General features: G+C 44.1%; 4 non-coding genes across 4 annotated transcripts; 3 read left to right on the top strand and 1 right to left on the bottom strand.

Moving 5' to 3' along the window:
• The first annotated feature begins 8,514 nt into the window (after positions 1 to 8,514).
• trnam-cau (transfer RNA methionine (anticodon CAU)) lies at positions 8,515 to 8,587 on the top strand. The gene has a single exon. It is a non-coding gene; the product is annotated as a tRNA-Met (tRNA).
• A 1,185-nt stretch (positions 8,588 to 9,772) lies between these two features.
• Positions 9,773 to 9,844, bottom strand: trnae-cuc (transfer RNA glutamic acid (anticodon CUC)). The gene has a single exon. It is a non-coding gene; the product is annotated as a tRNA-Glu (tRNA).
• Positions 9,845 to 9,966: 122 nt separating this feature from the next.
• Positions 9,967 to 10,037, top strand: trnag-gcc (transfer RNA glycine (anticodon GCC)). Its single transcript has one exon. It is a non-coding gene; the product is annotated as a tRNA-Gly (tRNA).
• Positions 10,038 to 10,638: 601 nt separating this feature from the next.
• On the top strand, positions 10,639 to 10,711 carry trnam-cau (transfer RNA methionine (anticodon CAU)). The gene has a single exon. It is a non-coding gene; the product is annotated as a tRNA-Met (tRNA).
• Positions 10,712 to 19,614: the final 8,903 nt, after the last annotated feature.

The raw sequence follows: 19,614 nt of genomic DNA, 5'->3' as shown, positions 1-19,614 counted from the left end.
TAATCATCCACAACTATTTTCAGTTGCAGATGATAAAGGATTCAGAAAGTTTATTCATGCAGGCCCATATGACAGAGAATATGCATCTTCTTTTTGTTTTCATATTATAATTTACATTTAATTGTGTTGTGGTTTGCAGTGTTTTGTGTTGTTTCACTTTAAATTTGTAAAAGGAAAAAGCTGAATATTTAAATAGTTAAAAGTTGAAATGTGACTAGTAAATTTTTGTATTATATGATTTATTTATTACATTTTATGTGGAGTGAATAAATAAAAGTATATTTACGGTGGCCCCTACAGACAAAGCACGTACAAACCCTGAATCACGTACAAACTCCAAAACACGTACAAACTCCAAAACACGTAAAAACACGTACAAACTCCGAAGCACGTACAAACTCCAAAACACGTAAAAACTCAGAAGCACATAAAAACTCAAAACACGTACAAAACACAACAGGAGTGCTCCAGGATGCTAGGCACTGTGTTGAGCTTTTGTTACCTAGTGGCTACACAAGCCAGCAAGTACCAACGACCGGATTTGGTGTGTGGTAGTAACAGGTAAATGAATTTTTTTTTAATTATTTTACTATATATGAATGCTTGCGTATAAATACACAAACAATACACATATGCTTTCATGCTTTCAATTGTGTAATTTAAGTGATCTAGGTAGTTCTGTTTTGGAAGTTCAGTTCATGCTAGAAATGTGTTTTGGAGTTTGTATGTGCTTTTTGGAGTTTGTACGTGTTTTGTCTCTAGGGGCCACCGCATATATTTATATATAAACATATAAAGAGCCGGTTCTCTAAAAAGAGCCGGAAATCCCATCACTAGTTCCTAGCAGCGTTTTCCTTCGTTTTTGCGTTTATGTCTGGGCAGGATTTTTTTTTAAAAAACGAAAACGGAAAATCTCAGTTTTCAAAAATACCCGTGGACGTAGCCCACACTAATGCGTTTTCGTTTGAAAACGTATCGTTTTCTCTCCGTTTTGGCCTCCCATCCACACTGAGACAGCGTTATCCTCAAGGAAAAACGCAGCGTTTTGAAAACGCTCTCGTAAACGCATACATTTCAAAACAGAACTGCCCCGTCGCAGTATGGACACTCGAAAACGCAGACTTTCTAAAACAATGATGCATTTTAGTCATGTGACAAATTAAACAAAGATTGCGGAGGGCATTGTATAGCAGTTGTTTTGATTGCTCTCAATTTTGACAGCCCTAAAGAAGATTATTATCAGTTTGTACATGCTCCAGATAGCTTTTCTTAAAATTCTTTAATTCTCACTCGCTTTTGCACATGCGCAGGACTGGAAACTTTTAACTGTGAAGACGACTGAAAACGCTGACGTGGAGCGTTTTCAGACGAAAACGCCTTTTTCAAATCTATCAGGGCTAGTGTGGACGTAGTGCTCACCAGCCAATGTTGATGAAGAAATGCTTAGAGGGATCCAAACTTCAAGTACTGGTGTTTATTCAAACACATCAAAACAAACACAAGTGTTCATTTCCAAGTATAGGATTATTTGCAATCGCCATAATGACTATATGGGTTACTTGGTCTGCAGTGAACATGCTTCCTCTGCCCCCAGCATCTGGTCATCTAGCAATTCTGTAAAGTAACAATTTCAGTATTTTTACATCAATGGTATTGGTGTGTTTCTCATTGGCATATGGCAGTGCTACAAATCTTTGTGCGAAGTGACTATACTCACCGATTCTCATTTCAAGATGTCCTTATGGTACTTGCTACAGTGTAGCGGCTCGAGTTAGGCTGGACCCGTTGGCCAGCTACCCTCAGGGTCATTCCACGGTTGATTACATGGTCCACTATTGTAGCTCTGATGTCATCAGCAATTCTATTTCTTACTCTTCCTACCCTTCCTCTCCCCCCTCCTCATCTTCCTCTCCCCCCTCCTCGTCTTCCTCTTGCTCCTCCTTGTCCTTGTCATCCTCTTCATCCTACTTCTTCACCTCCACGTCCTCTTCCTCGGCCTCCTCTACTTCTCACTCTTTCTGCTCCCTCCATTGTACTCCGCACACACAGCTTACCTGTATTGTAGTGCTTAGGCTGATTGCAAAGTGAACTAATTATCTAAAAAAGTTTTCACATGTGAAAGTGTGCCAGACAGTTGGCAAATTAGTGTTAATGATAGCCATACATGTGTATACTTTTGCTAGGAGTGTGTTGGAAATTTGGTAATTGAGTGTTGTGCAGTGAATTGTGCCTACAGTTTTGCAAAGTGTGTGTTACAAACTGAGTGCAAAGCAGTTTTTGTGCTTTTAGTTTTGCAAACTCAGTGAGTGGTTTTGCTATAAGTCTGAATAGTTTTAGAGATTGTGCTACAGGAATCACAGTTAGGGTTTAAGCATTCAGAAAAAAACTGTAACACCTCACGACCAGCTCCCGATCATCAATCGCTCGTGAGGGTGTTACCACAGGCGCTCACACTGCTCACGCGCAAACACGTAAACGTCGGTGAAAAAGACGGAGCAGCACGGCAGTGCTGTGTGTGATCTGGACACAAGCGATGGAGGCACAACTTGTAGAACTTTGGAAAGCTCATCCGAGCCTTTTCGATGTGGCATCACAAAATTATCACGACCACAACAACCGTGAAAATAGTTGGATTTACATTGCTGCTCAATCACAGCTGCCTGATCAATGTTTTTCATTAGCAATTTAGCAAAGTTGATGGTGGTGGTGTGTCTGTGTGAGTGAAAGACAGAGAGACCAAGCGACAGATTTTCTGTTATAACGTTCATTTTATGGAGGCACAGTGTGAGCACTCAGGTCGCATCAGAGCATCGGGCGGTATAGTGTGAGACCCTGCATCGTGACCTACGAACTTCTAACCCCTGTGAGTCAATCGTGCAGTTTGAGCAGGAGCTGAATAACGTGACTGAAAAAATCGCACAGTGTCCGCCCAGCATTAGGTGTACTGTCATCCGAGACTTGCACTGCAGTGTGTTTGTTTCCCTGTTGGCCATGCGTGTTGTTGTGGTCATCTGTTGTCTTCCGGTATTTTCTCCGCAAGCGACCTTTCCTCGACCAATGAGATAAGCGGTAATCTGAATTGTCATACTCGAATTGTCATAAGTGTGCTGTCAGCTCATTGGTCACAAAGCAGGAGAGGGGCTGGGAATTATGTTTTCAAACAAAGTGTTAATTCCATTAACATTTATAGACTACTTTTGATTCTCACTGTATTACGGGACAAAGTGCGTCCCTTATTAGCTCAATACGGGACGTGTACTTTTGTTTCGAAATACGGGATGATTCCGTATTTTAAGGGACGGTTGGCAACCCTACGGGTGAGGGAAGGGAGCCAGGACAGAAACATGCATGATAGCATCACACAGTTGTTGCAGATTTGCCAGCTGCACATCCAAGATGAGAATCTTCCTTTTCATGGGCTTTACCCACTCCGTTTGCCAGGCTGCCTGCCTACCTATTGTGCAACTACTGAATAGCTCAATAAAGATTTGGAGTTGTATTTCAAACCTCATTCAGTCTCTCACTATGTGAAGCACCCACTGTGGGTGGAACTGGGGTTACAGTAGTAACCACAGAATATTTTCCAGTCTTGTGTGTTTGTTACAGTTATACTTACCTGGACTTCAAAAGATTCAGACAGGATATGTTGGACAGAGTAGAAAACTATAGCCCAGGTTTAACCACTTTCACTACTTCTTGTCATACTACATGAAGACATTTATTTATGGTATTTATTTCCCACCTCTGCAACCTAAAGATGTAATAACTTGGGAGATATTGCATCTTTCATCATTGCGTTACATAATCGTTCCGACTGTGAGGCATACCTTCTGAATTAATTAGCAGGTCGCTGCTAAAAATGTGATATTAAGTCTGCAAGGCTTTTTCAATCATCTCATGAGTAAGTTAATAAAAACTTTTAATTTGCTGAAGGTGTAATGCTGATAGGCAAAGCCCCATCTGTAAATCATATTCATGTTTAGGGAAATTTTGTTCCATTCAAATATTAATTTGGAGTGAGATTATAGCAATATATGTCCAGGTAACAATAACAGAGAAAATTTTAATTTAAAATCTTGACAGTCTTTAGGGCGTTATTGTCATTTTTCATGTAGTTTTGGATGTCCCCATCTTCACTCTTTTTCTTGCAGTCTGAGAGTAGCCTGCAGGAATCAGAGCATTAGGATTTCTTCAATAATTACTAGCTTTCAGTCATTTGCTCTGCTCTCTCCAACTCCTCATCATTTTCTCAGTATGAAAGCTGCTTTAACCAAATATTTCCTATTTTTTATCACAATTTTATACAACTCCAGGTAGGAAAAATGTACATGCAATGTAAATATTTAGTATAAAATATCCTTTATTCCTTCCAGCTTGGTATTGTTTTTCAAGCAGTAAAGAATAGTAGAGATGCTGCAGCTGTCCATGGTGCTAAAACATATCATTCTTCACTGACTTCACATAGCGCTGATTATCTACTTATCATTGACTTCCCTCATTTAAAGTAGTACTTAAGTTGGAAAAAAATATTTTATTCTCTCACTGTTACCATATGCAATGCTGTGCAAACCTCTTAAGCTACCTCTTTTATATTTTTAAAATATTTGACAGAGAACAGAGCAAAAGTCAGAAACATCCAAAGAAGAGCTTTGCATGTCCTTCAAAAAGCCTGGAGAACTATTCCTGAAGACTACTTAAAGAAATTACAAGACAGCTGTCTAAGAGACTGTGCTGAAGAATAAAGGTGGTCACACCAAATACTGACTTTCAGGCTCGTTAGAATTATACAAACTGTTTTTTTGTTTTTTTACCTTATATGCTGGATTTCCATGTATGTTTGCTCATGTTTCAATTAATCTCAATACCTTCCTCTCATTTTTCTAGCAACATACAGAAATGTGAAGGCACACTTTTCCAGCACAGTGCTGTATTTAGATACAGTCCCCATCAAAGGTTTAAGACCATTTGAAAAATGGCAAGAAAAATCGTATTTACTGTCACGGCTGCCGATGCGAGCCGCGTGGTGTTGAAGGAAAAGGGCCCAAAATTCAGGCAGCAGACTGATGAAGTGTGATGTTTATTTACAAAGTGGCAGTGGCAAAAACAGGTAACAGACCATGAGAAATTATTGAAGGGAACCTAAACTGGGAAAAACTAAAGGGCAAACTTGAAACCATCATGAAGCGGGGTGAAATGCAGCGAGCCGCAGAGTAACGAACAGGACGCCATGGAACACAGACGAGCCAACAAAAAACGCAGACCGACACCCACTATATATACAAACACAAGGAGACCAGGAAATGACATACAGGTGGGAGACACAGCTGATTCTAATACACATAATGACTGGAGGATACAAGCTGAACACAATGACCACAGACACAGACCCTTAGAATAAAACAGGAAATCCAAAACATGAACTCAGAGACATAAACCAGGCACAAGGGGAGGACACAGGATACCAAAATCAGAATAAACTAGCACAGAGGAAAATAATCATATAAAACCCAAAACGCTGGGTCAACGACCCAGCACCATGACATTTTCCATGGTTGGATCTTAACAAGGTTCCAAGTACAGCTTCAACATGCAACAAGAAGAAATGGGAGTGAGGCAAAACATTTTTTAAGCATGTAATTTATTGAAAACAACGCTTAAACTGAAACAGGTCGTTTTAAAGCTGATCAAAAGTTCACCTCCAAAAAAACCCATAAACCCCCCAAAACAAAAATCAAAGTTCCAAACATGAACTCAGTAGACTGCAGCGATAACTGCCAGCATCTGAGCCAGCCAGACTCTGTCTGTCTCTCTCATCATGGTCACCTAAATGCACAGTAATGGCAGGTTTTGTAATAAGGCAGATCGCGCTAACATAATATGCACTGTTAGCTGATTATTTACCTGCCGCATTAACGGGAAAGGACGTACAAAAGTTACCGCTGCTGCTGGGTTGAGATTCACGAGTCCGGAGCGGAATTAAAAACATGACATTCATTTAAGGTCATCGTGTGTTTTGTGAGCAAATGCTTTTGCATATTCGTAGTGTCTCCTCCCTTAAATTAAACATCTACTTTGCAAGTATTGCAAGTTGCCCTGTTGTCATCCGTTCTCGTAAAGTATAATCAAACTTTTGAGCGTTTGAGCCGCTTAGGCGCCATGTTTCCTGCCAGGTAAATGACATTCCACAATGTGGTGACGTCATTCGGGGCGACTGGAATCGATAAAGGAATCGTTTGCAACAATGGCAAACAATTCCAAGGAATTGAAACAGTGGGAACCGGTTCTCAACAAGAACCGGTTTTTGATACCCATCCCTATTGTTGATCACTTCCAAAATTTGTTGCAGCATGTTTGATGTAAGCGTTTCCATGAGGTGAGTGGGAACATTTCTCAAAGTGGTGAAGATGGCTGCACAAAGGGCATCTACTGTATGGAACTGTTGTTCATTTTTGTACCCAGTCAATGAATGGGTCTGTTTTCATACAAAAGGCATTAAGTGCAACAAAACAGTCAGCTAAGCCAAACTTTACTCAACTCATTCTTCTTGCTTCCTCCACTTCTGTACCATTGATTCATTAATGCTGAATTCTCTCGCAAGCTGCTCTATTCCCATGTTGTTGCCGTATGTTAATGACTAACCTTGTATTGTGGATGGATTATCTCAGTTGTTCTCCTGACTGAAGTCTGGTCTGTTACAGCATCCTGCCATGCAATTGCATTTGTCCCTAACCATCAGGAACCCTTCCGTTAACTTTTATCGAGTGAAAAAAAGTTAGCATTCATCCTCCAGCTTCACTGTGTTTATGTTATGATAACGTAGCTCTGTCGCTAGCGATCACGTAGCACATCATTATATACCAGTTAGCCCAACTTCAGTAACCCTAAAAAAGTCAGTTTTCGGTCTTCATTTATGTTGGAAGTGATAGCAGGGTATTCCATAGGTCCCTCATCCTATTCATGTAACCCCTTCTGCCAGGGTTTCTTGTATAGCAGCATTCCAACAACGCCCTATTTTCATCTCTTGCCCACCAATGCCTTCTTGTTCCAGTAGTTGATCCGGGCGACGTCCGAGCTGGTATGCATATATACATACATACACAAAAGTGTATAAACCAACAATATAATATACAATCTAATATATATATTACATATACCCCAAAAAGTTGATTCTGTTCATCTGGATGTTTTCAGTGGGAGAAACGTTTCGTCACTCATCCAAGTGACTTCTTCAGTCTCAGCTGACTGCAGGTTTCAATCTTATAAACAGGACATTTGCATAATGACTGAAACCAGCCCACTGAAGGAACAGTGGGCTGGGAGGTCAGTTCCTTAATCGTAATTATGCAAAAGAGAAAAAAAAAAGAAAAAGAAGAAAAAAAAAAAGAAAAAGGAAGTGATAGCAGAGCTGTACGTTTTAATTTTTTCACAAATCACTCAGTCTGAACATGGTATGTCATGTTTAGGTGGAAGTTGGCAAGCTAACTTCCTGCTGACTTCTATCTCTGTTAAATTTAATAAATTCTGTTTTCATGGATGTTAAAATTAATTGGTACACCTGGTAAAGCAGCAACACTGATCATTTTATTAAAGATGACAGAAATTAGACAGTTTTAAATTCTCAGTGATGCTGCAGTGTTCGTTTGGCTTTGGGACCTGAAGTGGACAGAGTTTTGGAAGCAGATTACTCCTGACTATGGTAGCTGTAATACCCCGACAATCAATCAAGCGGTGCGGCTTCATAGCTTACTAAAGTTGTACTAAAACAGTTTTTGACAGATTTTTGAGCGCTGTGTATCACATCTGTTCAAGGTCAGTAAGCACAAGCAGAATTCATACATAAGGCGCACCTAATGTCGAAGAGCAAGGGCTGATAATAGGTTATCAGCAGCTCCCGAACTGAGTCTCTGGAGGTTGCCTGGAGTTCCTTTGCCAACAGGGTCCATTGAGAGGGATAATTTGAAGTCGTTCTTGCCTGACTGGTAAGTTGGAACAAGAAGTCTATGCAAACCAAACTTGGGTTGGACATCGTATCTGCATTAAGTCAAGATGTTGTTGAGAGGAGACTTTGTACAGTGGCGTGAATTCGGCGGCACAATTGGGAGACTTAGAATTGTCCCCTGCCAGCGCCAGTGGGTGACTAAATATATGTTTACAGACATTGCTGGTAAACCCGTGTGTCTTATTAGTGGAGCTAATGTGGCTGTAATTAAGGAATTTAATTTAAGACGGCACTACGAGACAAAAGAAGAGCGGTCCATTTTGGGGGAAGATGGTGTCTTGAGCCTCGCTTGATACACAGTACGTGGCAAAGGCAACCCATCCATTGTCTACCGCTTGTCCCTTTCAGGTAAGCCGGAGCTGGGTCAAAACACCGTTTTTAGGATCTCCTGTGGCACTCTTCACCTCCAAAGCCCGTTCAGGGCTTAAATACCTGGGGACTCGCCTTTGTTTATCCAAGCTGAATTTCTTTTCTGTGCAGCTTCGAGAAATCGTCCATTTTCCAGTTGCCCGTCAGTCTCGTTGGCGCAGTAGGCAGCGCGTCAGTCTCATAATCTGAAGGTCGTGAGTTTGAGCCTCACACGAGGCAGGTGTTTTGGTACAGAGTTGGTCCATCCATTTTGTACAGCTTCTACCCATTTCGAGGACTCTGAAGCATAAGAACCATCCGTTTGTAGTGGATTTTCAGCCTCCTCTGATGCGAGATCTAGAACAGGGATCAATCCAAATCATTCTACCATTGCCCGTGGAAAGCCTTCCCATCTGTTTGATTTCAAGACTCACACGTGGCAGGCGATCCTCCCCTATGGATTCGTGCTGGCCCTCTGGAACCACTTCATCCAACTTTCACCACAATTCCTCTTTCTTTTCTCAGGTCAGAATTGCGGGACACCACACGTTGGCTCCCAAATGACTCCTACCTGTTATTTCTTCTTGGACACTTTGTCCAGGTAGGGTTAGGAATGTCTTTGCATTGGAAGCGGATGAGCAAGGACTGATAATTGGTTATCAGCAGCTCCCGAGCTGAGTCTCTGGAGGTTGCCTGGAGTTCCTTTGCCAACGGGGTCCATTGAGAGGGATAATTTGAAGTCATTCTTGCCTGACTGTTAAGTTGGAACAAGAAGTCTATGCAAACCAAACTTGGGTTGGACATCGTGTCTGCATTAAGTCAAGATGTTGTTGAGAGGAGACTTTGTAGAGTGGCGCAAATTTGGCGGGACAATTGGCAGACTTGTAAGGGCTGGTGGCTCAGCAGTAGAACTGTCGCCTGCCACCCGTGAATCTCGAAATCAGAAGGTAGTGACTTGTAGCCTCACGCAAGCGATGTGCTTTGATGCACAGCACGTGACAGAGTTTGTGCATCCATTTTAAGCGTCTTGAGAGGAGACTTTGGAGAGTGGAATGAATTCAGCGGGACAATTTTCGGATGTGCAAGGGTTGTTAGCTCAGCGGTAGAATTGTCGCCTGCCATGAGTAAGTCTCGAAAACTGGAGGTGTTGAGCTCTATCCTCACGCGAGGCATGTGTTGATGCGCAGTTTGGCCACACATTTTTTGGATGTCCTGTCACACACTTCACCTTCAAGATGGCAGGCCATCCTGGGCTTGAAGAACTGGCAAGTCTGCTTCATTTGTTGACGGCTTCAAAGAATGGTTCGTTTTGGGGGGAGATTGTGCCTTGAGCCTCGCTTGATACACAGTACGTGGCAAAGGCAACCCATCCATTGTCTATCGTTTGTCCCTTTCGGGTAAGCCGGAGCTGGGTCAAAACACAGTTTCCCTGACCGGGAATCAAACCCGGGCCGCGGCGGTGAGAGCGCCGAATCCTGACCACTAGACCATCAGGGAGGTGCCACAGAGTTGTCTTGATGAGTGACGCGTGGCTGTATCGGGCTATAGTTTCCATTGCGCCTCGAGAGGAGCGCTTGGGCAATGGCACGAATTCGGTGAGAAAACTGTCACTTCCGTGAGCATTGGTGGTTCAGTGCTAGAATTCTCGCCTGCCACGTGGGAGGCCCGGGTTCGATTCCCGGCCAATGCAGAGATCCTTTATGCGTGGGGTCTTGGGGGGCATTAAGTTTGTTCTCGGTCACGGCCAGACGGCATCAAGATTTGGAACAAGAAGTCTGTGCAAACCAAACTTGGGTTGGACATCGTATCTGCATTAAGTCAAGATGTTGTTGAGAGGAGACTTTGTACAGTGGCGCGAATTCGGCGGCACAATTGGCAGACTTAGAATTGTCCCCTGCCAGCGCCAGTGGGTGACTAAATATATGTTTACAGACATTGCTGGTAAACCCGTGTGTCTTATTAGTGCAGCCAATGTGGCTGTAATTAAGGAATTTAATTTAAGACGGCACTACGAGACAAAAGAAGAGCGGTCCGTTTTGGGGGAAGATGGTGTCTTGAGCCTCGCTTGATACACAGTACGTGGCAAAGGCAACCCATCCATTGTCTACCGCTTGTCCCTTTCAGGTAAGCCGGAGCTGGGTCAAAACACCGTTTTTAGGATCTCCTGTGGCACTCTTCACCTCCAAAGCCCGTTCAGGGCTTAAATACCTGGGGAATCGCCTTTGTTTATCCAAGCTGAATTTCTTTTCTGTGCAGCTTCGAGAAATCGTCCATTTTCCAGTTGCCCGTCAGTCTCGTTGGCACAGTAGGCAGCGCGTCAGTCTCATAATCTGAAGGTCGTGAGTTCGAGCCTCACACGAGGCAGGTGTTTTGGTACAGAGTTGGTCCATCCATTTTGTACAGCTTCTACCCATTTCGAGGACTCTGAAGCATAAGAACCATCCGTTTGTAGTGGATTTTCAGCCTCCTCTGATGCGAGATCTAGAACAGGGATCAATCCAAATCATTCTACCATTGCCCGTGGAAAGCCTTCCCATCTGTTTGATTTCAAGACTCACACGTGGCAGGCGATCCTCCCCTATGGATTCGTGCTGGCCCTCTGGAACCACTTCATCCAACTTTCACCACAATTCCTCTTTCTTTTCTCAGGTCAGAATTGCGGGACACCACACGTTGGCTCCCAAATGACTCCTACCTGTTATTTCTTCTTGGACACTTTGTCCAGGACTCTGAAGCATAAGAACCATCCGACTCACACGTGGCAGGCGATCCTCCCCTATGGATTCGTGCTGGCCCTCTGAAACCACTTCATCCAACTTTCACCACAATTCCTCTTTCTTTTCTCAGGTCAGAATTGCGGGACACCTCACGTTGGCTCCCAAATGACTCCTACCTGTTATTTCTTCTTGGACACTTTGTCCAGGACTCTGAAGCATAAGAACCATCCGACTCACACGTGGCAGGCGATCCTCCCCTATGGATTCGTGCTGGCCCTCTGAAACCACTTCATCCAACTTTCACCACAATTCCTCTTTCTTTTCTCAGGTCAGAATTGCGGGACACCTCACGTTGGCTCCCAAATCAATCAATCAATTAATCAATCAATCTTTATTTATAAAGCACTTTTCATACAAAAAATGTAGCACAAAGTGCTTTACATAGTTAAAAGCAGCCCACCCCACCCTCCAACTCACTCCCCACACTCTCATTAACATAAATGATGTGAATACACACATATCTCCCCCCCCCCCCCCCCCCCCCCCACACACACACACACACACACACGCACACTTAAAGAGTAAAAATTGGGCTGGGTTCACATGAGCCAAGTGAGGAAACACTATAACAGGGAGCCGTCTGCACCGAGAGCCGGTCACAGACCGCAGCCTCCAGGCTGGGCACACAGCAGGAGGGAGGCAAGGGAGCCCCCCAGCCAGGCTGAGAGGACCCCCAGAGACCCAGCAGCCACGGTCGATCACAGCCCCGGTGCAGAGAGCCCCCTCCAAGGAAACACTGGAGATATGCCACAATAGGCTATATACAGGGTAAAATTCTAAAATAAATAAGAACGGGATACAATATAAATATAAATATAAATAGAGTAAGAAGATTAAAAAATGGATAAGAATAAAATCAATAAATATTAGGTAAAGCCTAAATTAATAATAAAATAACAGGATAGAATAAATAAGCATAAAATAAATAAACGCTAAGTAAAAGCTAAATTAAAAAGGTGAGTCGTGAGCCTGTTCTTAAAAACACGTACGTTCTCTGCGGCCCTGAGCTCCTCCGGCAAATGACTCCTACCTGTTATTTCTTCTTGGACACTTTGTCCAGGTAGGGTTAGTAATGTCTTTGCATTGGAAGCGGATGAGCAAGGGCTGATAATTGGTTATCGGCAGCTCCCGAGATGAGTCTCTGGAGGTTGCCTGGAGTTCCTTTGCCAACAGGGTCCATTGAGAGGGATAATTTGAAATCATTCTTGCCTGACTGTTAAGTTGGAACAAGAAGTCTATGTGGTAGTGACTTGTAGTCTCACGCAAGCGATGTCCTTTGATGCACAGCACGTGACAGAGTTTGTGCATCCATTTCAAGCTGCATCAGTCTCATAATCTGAAGGTCGTCAGTTCGAGCCTCACACGAGGCAGGTGTTTTGGTACAGAGTTGGTCCATCCATTTTGTACCACTTCTACCCATTTCGAGGACGATAGAGCCTAAGAACCATCTGTTTGTTGTGGATTTTCAGCCTCCTCTGATGCGAGATCTTTTCTCGATTTTTGAGAAAATTAAAAGATTTTAAGTGCCCCTTACAGTGCGGAAAATACGGTAAACTTCCCTTGCTATTCATCCCCAAAGATTTTCAATTCGATTTAGATCAGGGTAATGCGCAGTATGTTCCAGAAGAGTGATGTTATTCTCCTGGAAGAAGTCCCTTGTCCTGCAGGCATTGTATACTGTAGCATTGACCTGTTGAAAAACCCAGTCGTCACCATGCAGACAAGAGCCCTCAGTCACGAGGGATCCTCTCTGCAACATCTGGACATATCCAGCGGCCATTTGACCCCCCCTGCACATCCTGAAGTTCCATTGTTCCACTGAAGGAAAAAGCACCCCAAACCATTATGGTGCCCCCTCCACTATGCAGCGTAAAAAACATCTCAGGTGGATCTGCTTGTCATGCCAGTAACGTTGGAAACCATCAGGACCATCAAAGTTCAATTTTTTCTCATCAGAGAATAAAACTTTCTTTCACCTTTCAGTGCCTCATGTTTGTTCTTTTGTCCAAACAGTCAGTTCTGTGGCGTTCAAGGAGACGAGGCCTTTAAAGATGCTATTTTGTTTTTGAAGCCCTTCAGTCTCAGATGCCGTCTGAAGGTTATGGAGCTCAAGTCCATCATAACCCTCAGGTTCATTTAACAAATTCCAAATGACTGTCTTACTGCGTCCCACCTCAGCAACGATGGCGCGAGAGACCCTGCTTATGCAGTTCAACAGCCCAACCACATTCAAAAAGGGAATTTTTTTGCCTTTGCCATCTGAACATCACGACAGTGTGACTACCTGACAGAAAATGACAATGAATTCACATTTTTGCACAGATTTGGCCTTTTAAAGGAATGTAGTCCTAAACTATTGATCAGCTGCAAGCCTGTTTCAGTTTAAGCACTGTTTTCAATAAATTGCATGCTCAAAAAAAGGTTTTATCTCACTCCCATTTCTTCTTGTTGCATGTTGAAGCTCTACATTATTTAAATCCTACTATGCAAAATATGATTTTTTTGCCATTTTTCAAGTGGTCTTAATCTTTTGATTGGGACTGTAGTTTGTAGGGTTATATGCTGTCTTTTGAACAGTTCACTCACTTATTATCTTCACATTAATGTCAGAGGGATGTTTCAGGAATGGACACAGTGAGGTAAGACTTTGTCATGACTGTATGTAGTAGAGCAGGATTCAAGATTCTTTATTTGTCACATGTGAAATGTGTCTTGAAATGCTCCTCGACTTGTGCAAAAAAGAGAACATTAAAGAGGACATGAACAAATGTCTGGCTAATTTTTATACTGGCCCCGATTTTGTAGTTTTCTTAGGTAAACCAGTTTGCCAACAGGAAGAACAGATCAAACATACCTACTAGTACGTGACCACTGAATGTGGTCACGTACTAGTAGGCTGAAAGAGTAAAGAACCTCTGTTGTGGAGCTTAGAAAAGTACTATAGATATAACATCTTATAAAAATTGCTCCCTTTTTAGCTCCTTGATGGCGTTAAATCCAAGTTGAATCCTCTCCACAAAGCTCCTGTTAATATTCCTTTTAAGGGAAAGAGGTCGGAAAGTAAGCACTTTTCCCAAGATCAGAGTTAGATTATAAGTGTCTGCTGAGGCCAAACACACACACACACACACACACACACACACACACACACACACACACACACACACACACACACACACACTCCATCAAGGTCAATAGTTTCTCAACTTCAATCAGGCGGTGCACGATAGCATCCCTTGACTCTATTTCTCTATTTTGAATGAAGTGATGTCTGGGGTTGGAAGTCAGACATGCAAAGTGCCTGAATCAGCAGATTAAAGTGCTGATTTTAGTGCCACCTTACTCAGTGAGTGGAAACGACACCAGGGGAAGGAGAGAAGTGAACTGGAGAGCTGGAGGACCTTAAATCTTAAGTTTGACTGTGCTGACTGCAGAGGGGTGACAGATGAATGAGCATTTCTGGAGTTGCTACATCCAAAGGCCTCAGAAGTCGTTTCATTTCTAGGGAGTCTGGAAGTTTGTGTGTTGACACCAGGCCAAACTAGAAATGCCAAAGTGTACAGTTATAACATAATAATAATAATAATAATAGGGAGTTGAACTTTGCTCCCAACAAAAACAAAAAATATGAAACAGTTTGACCTGCCTTTTAGCCCTCAACAGTGTCAAAGATGGACCTAACAACTGTGATGTCGCTCTCTGGTTAGTGAATTCCTGTTACGAAACCTCGAGCTGACTCTTTTGACTGTTGCCACCTATGTATTTTTAATCTGGATGTGATGAGTGGAACTGATGACGCTACAGCCAGGATAATCTAATAATGATCGTAACTTACAAAAAGAGCTTCATGTGTTACGGCCGAGACCGTTTTGGACGAGTGACAGGACTCAAACGCAGGACGCCGAACAGCTCGTAAGTAGATTTTAAGAATAAAGTTTAATGTTTCCACAAATATTCATAAACAAAAGGTGAGAGTAGACAAGTACGACGTTCCACCACTGAAACTAAGTAATGATCTGGTCCGGGTCAGAGAGGACAGCTATTCCAGGGATTGGACTGGAAAGCAAGTCACATTTGATCCAGGAAAAGGTCGGGGTCACTGTAACAGAGTGCAGATGTTCAGATACGGATAAGGAGACATATGAATATGTTGCTGATTCAGAATCCTCCTTCGTACTGCGTACTTGCCAAAGGAGGTCGGAGATGACGTAGAGGGGTAAGTAGTCCGGGTGTGAAATCCAAAAAACTCCTGGCGTGGAGGAAGAGAGGCAGGTAGGTAATCTGGGTAATAGCCTGTGGGACTGCCAGATGGTCCAGCATCCAAGTAGGTGCTCTTCGACAGGGGTTGACAGTTGGGTGTAGCTAAGAGAGAGGCGCACAAAAGACAAACATACAGTGAGGCAAGGTGATTCACAAAATACATAGGGAATGATGGTGGTGGCCTGCACTGACTGATGTTAGCAGAGAATCTGGCGAAGAGAGATTGAGTACGCTGGCCTTATGAGTCCCCGGCTAAATTACTCACAGGTGTAAGCGATGAGCAAAAACACTGAGGCCCCTCCCCGGGGTGGAGACGCCGGCTCGGAGGGAGACACACTGGCACACACCCGGACCATGACAGTACCCCCCCCTCAAGGGACGCCACCTGGCGGCCGACCAGCACCCGCCCCACGACGTGACCTAAGAAAATCAGAAACCATCACAGAGTCAAGCATCAAAGAACGAGGAACCCAAGAACGCTCCTCCGGCCCATAACCCTCCCAGTCCACCAAAAACTGCAGCCCCCTACCCCGCCGCCGCACACCCAGAATGCGCCGGACAGAGAACGCAGGGTGCCCGTCAATGAGCCGGGCGGGAGGCGGGGGCACCGGAGGCGGGCACAGACGACTAGACACCACCGGCTTCACCTGAGAAACGTGAAAGACCGGGTGAATCCGCAAGGCAGCAGGCAAACGGAGCTTGACAGCCGTGGGGCTGAGGACCCTGTCCACAGAATAGGGGCCGATGTAACGAGGAGACAACTTGCGGGAGGATGCCCTGAGAGGGATGTCCTTCGCGGCGAGCCACACCTTCTGTCCCGGTGAATAAACGGGCGCAGGAGACCGGCGACGGTCGGCACAGCAACGTTGGCGAGCCACAGCACGCAACAGCGCCTCCCGCGTACGAGACCAGACCCGACGGCAGCGCTGCAGATGATGCTGGACCGAGGGGACAGCAAGATCAGCCTCCTCCTCCGGAAACAGGGGCGGCTGATAACCCAAAGAGGCCTCGAACGGTGACAACCCAGTAGCAGACGAAACCAAGGAGTTGTGGGCATATTCCACCCACGGCAGATATGAGGCCCAAGTCGCAGGGTTATGACAGGTCACACAGCGGAGCGCGGCCTCAAGCTCCTGATTTAAACGTTCCGTCTGGCCGTTCATCTGAGGATGGTAACCAGAGCTCAGACAAGGCCTGGCCCCCAAAGCAGCGCAAAAAGAACCCCAAACTTGAGACGAGAACTGCGGAAAATATCCAGTGAGCAGCAGTTCTCCTGGGGAAAATGTCTTGCTGAGGTCGAAGGAGAATGGCCAGACTGCTTCAAGCTTATTTGAAGGCAACAATAACACAAAAAAACACACAACCAAAAGTATACAGTAGAGCATCTCAACAGCAGCAGAAGACCACACCAGATCCCACTTCTGTCAGTTAAAAATAGCAAAACTGAGGCTACAGTTTAATAATAATAATAATAATGGATTGGATTTATATAGCGCTTTTCAAGACACCCAAAGCGCTTTACAATGCCACTATTCATTCACTCTCGCATTCATACACTGGTGGAGGCAAGCTACGGTTGTAGCCACAGCTGCCCTGGGGCAGACTGACAGAAGCGAGGCTGCCATTTCGCGCCATCGGCCCCTCTGGCCAACACCAGTAGGCGGTAGGGTAAAGTGTCTTGCCCAAGGACACAACGACCAGGACAGAGAGCCCAGGGATCGAACCGGCGACCTTCCGGTTACAGATACGCTTCCCAGTTTACACCAACTCACCAAAATTTGAAGATTTGAAAAACATTTTCCAATCTTATAAATTTTAATTTCTGCTGCAACATTCAAATCAAATCACTTTTATTGTCACATCACATGTGCAGGTACACTGTTACAGTACATGTGAGTCAAATTCTTGTGTGCGAGCTTCACAGCAACAGAGGTGGGCAAAAATACAATAACATAAGAACAAGCAAAATATAAGAATGGCTAAATCTGAGAATTCTATGAATAAATATATGTACAATATAAGAGTGTATGCATATTAGTGAATGTGTATACTAAATATGTATATCTACGTATGTGTGTGTGTGTGTGTGTGTGTGTGTGTGTGTGTATACATATTTTACTAATTAAATAGAGTAAACAATAAAACAAAATATATAAAATATACAGAGGTTAGTAGTTGGATATTGTGCAAAACAAGTGGCATTAATGTATGGAGTGCATAATGTTGAAGTTCCAGTAGTGAAGGTGAGGTGTCTATGGCCTGTCTATGTCTATGGTTCAGCAGTCTGATGGCCTGGTGGAAAAAGCTGTCTCTCAGTCTGCCGGTTCGGGACCGGATGCTGCAGAACCTTCTTCCCGATGGAAGTAGTCTGAACAGTTTATGGCTGGGGTGACTGGAGTCCTTGATGATCCTCCCCGCTTTCCTCAGGCACCGCTTCCTGCAGATGTCCTGGAGGGAGGGAAGCTCACCTCCAATTAGCCGTTTAGAACACCGCACTACTCTCTGGAGAGCTTTGCAGTTGTAGGCGGTGCTGTTGCCATACCAGGTGGTGATGCATCCAGTGAGGATGCTCTCAATGGCACAACGATAGAAGGTCCTGAGGATGCGGGGGCTCATGCCGAATCTTTTCAGTCTCCTGAGAAAGAAGAGGCGCTGTTGCGCCTTCTTCACTGTTTTGTTTATGTGTACTGACCACGTAAGATCCTCAGCCAGATGTACACCAAGGAACCGGAAGCTGCTCACTCTCTCCACAGCAGCGCCGTTGATGGTGATGGGGGTGTGTACTTCTCTGCACCTCCGGAAGTCCACTATCAACTCCTTTGTCTTTGCGACGTTGAAGGTGAGATGGTTGTCTTGACACCAGTGGGTCAGGGCGCTGACCTCCACCCTGTAGGCCGTCTCATCACCTTTGGTGATAAGACTGTAGTGTCATCCGCAAACTTCACAATGATGTTGGAGTTGTTAGTGGCCTTGCAGTCGTAGGTATAGAGTGAGTACAGGAGAGGTCAGTACACACCCCTGTGGAGCACCAGTGTTCAGTGTGATGGGGGATGAGGTGACCGCTTGCCGTCTGTCAGACAGGAAGTTAAGGATCCAGCTGCAGAGGGAGCTGCTCAGTCCTAGATCCTGCAGTTTCCTGTCCAGCTTCGAGGGAACGATGGTATTTGCTCACGATGGGGGTCAGGGCTACCAGTCGCCAGTTGTTCAATGAGGAGATTGTGGAGGATTTGGGTACAGGGACAATGGTGGCCATTTTGAAGCAGGCTGGGACTACAGACAGAGAGAGGGAAAGGCTGAAGATGTGTGTGTACACTCCAGCCAGCTGAGCCGCGCATGACTTGAGGAATCCCGTCCGGACCAGTAGCTTTGCGTGCGTTCACCTTCCTGAAGCACTTCCGCACATCCTCCTCAGACACAGTGTGCGCACACTGTCCGGTCTCACATGATCACTGTTAGATCTCAATCCAACAGAGGACCTTTGGGATATGGTGGAACAGGAAATTCTCATCATGGGCGTGCAGCCAACAAATCCACAGCAATTGTTTGATGCTGCCATGTCAACATGGACAAAAATCAGTGAAGAATGTTTCCAGCAACTTTTTTGAATCTGTGCCATTAAGAAATGAGACAGCTCAGAAGGCAAAGAGGGTCCAAACCAGTATTAGAAAGGTGTAACTCATAAATTATGCAGTAAGTGTAGCTTTCAAACAACCACAAGTCTTTCTGCAACCACAGGATTTGCCCTCTTGCTGGACATGAGTAAGAATAACAATTTAAGGCACTTCCACATTGGCTTCACTTTTCCGACCTAGAAGCTACATTCATCTTTTATCTTGTTTATCCTCTTCGGGTGACACATTTAAATACTGAAAACCAAACAAACCAAAACATACATCAAAATATCAGGTAACACAATTTTTTTTGTAATTATAGTTCATAGTTAAAAGTTTATGAAAAAATTTCACCAACTGAAAATAAAATCTTCCTTGGACATATCTGTATAAAACACACTGATAGTGTTATTTGTTATCAGTTTGTGGAAACATTTCCAACTTTTATCTTCTGATACTCAAATGTGTATAGATTGATTCTGATTTGGGAGGATAAATAACGTGTATGGTTGTTGTTTGATATTTAAAACTTCTTTTTATTCAACCTCCCCTTTATATTTTAGGTGCCAGAGGCGATTGGTTTGTGTTTTGAGATTATTCTTTTATATTTCTGTTTTTC

The sequence above is a fragment of the Astatotilapia calliptera genome, chromosome 23, assembly GCF_900246225.1.
Source record: "Astatotilapia calliptera chromosome 23, fAstCal1.2, whole genome shotgun sequence".
Taxonomy (NCBI): Eukaryota; Metazoa; Chordata; class Actinopteri; order Cichliformes; family Cichlidae; genus Astatotilapia; species Astatotilapia calliptera.
Note: the sequence above shows the minus strand (reverse complement) of the source record. Positions and strands in the feature narration are given on the sequence as shown.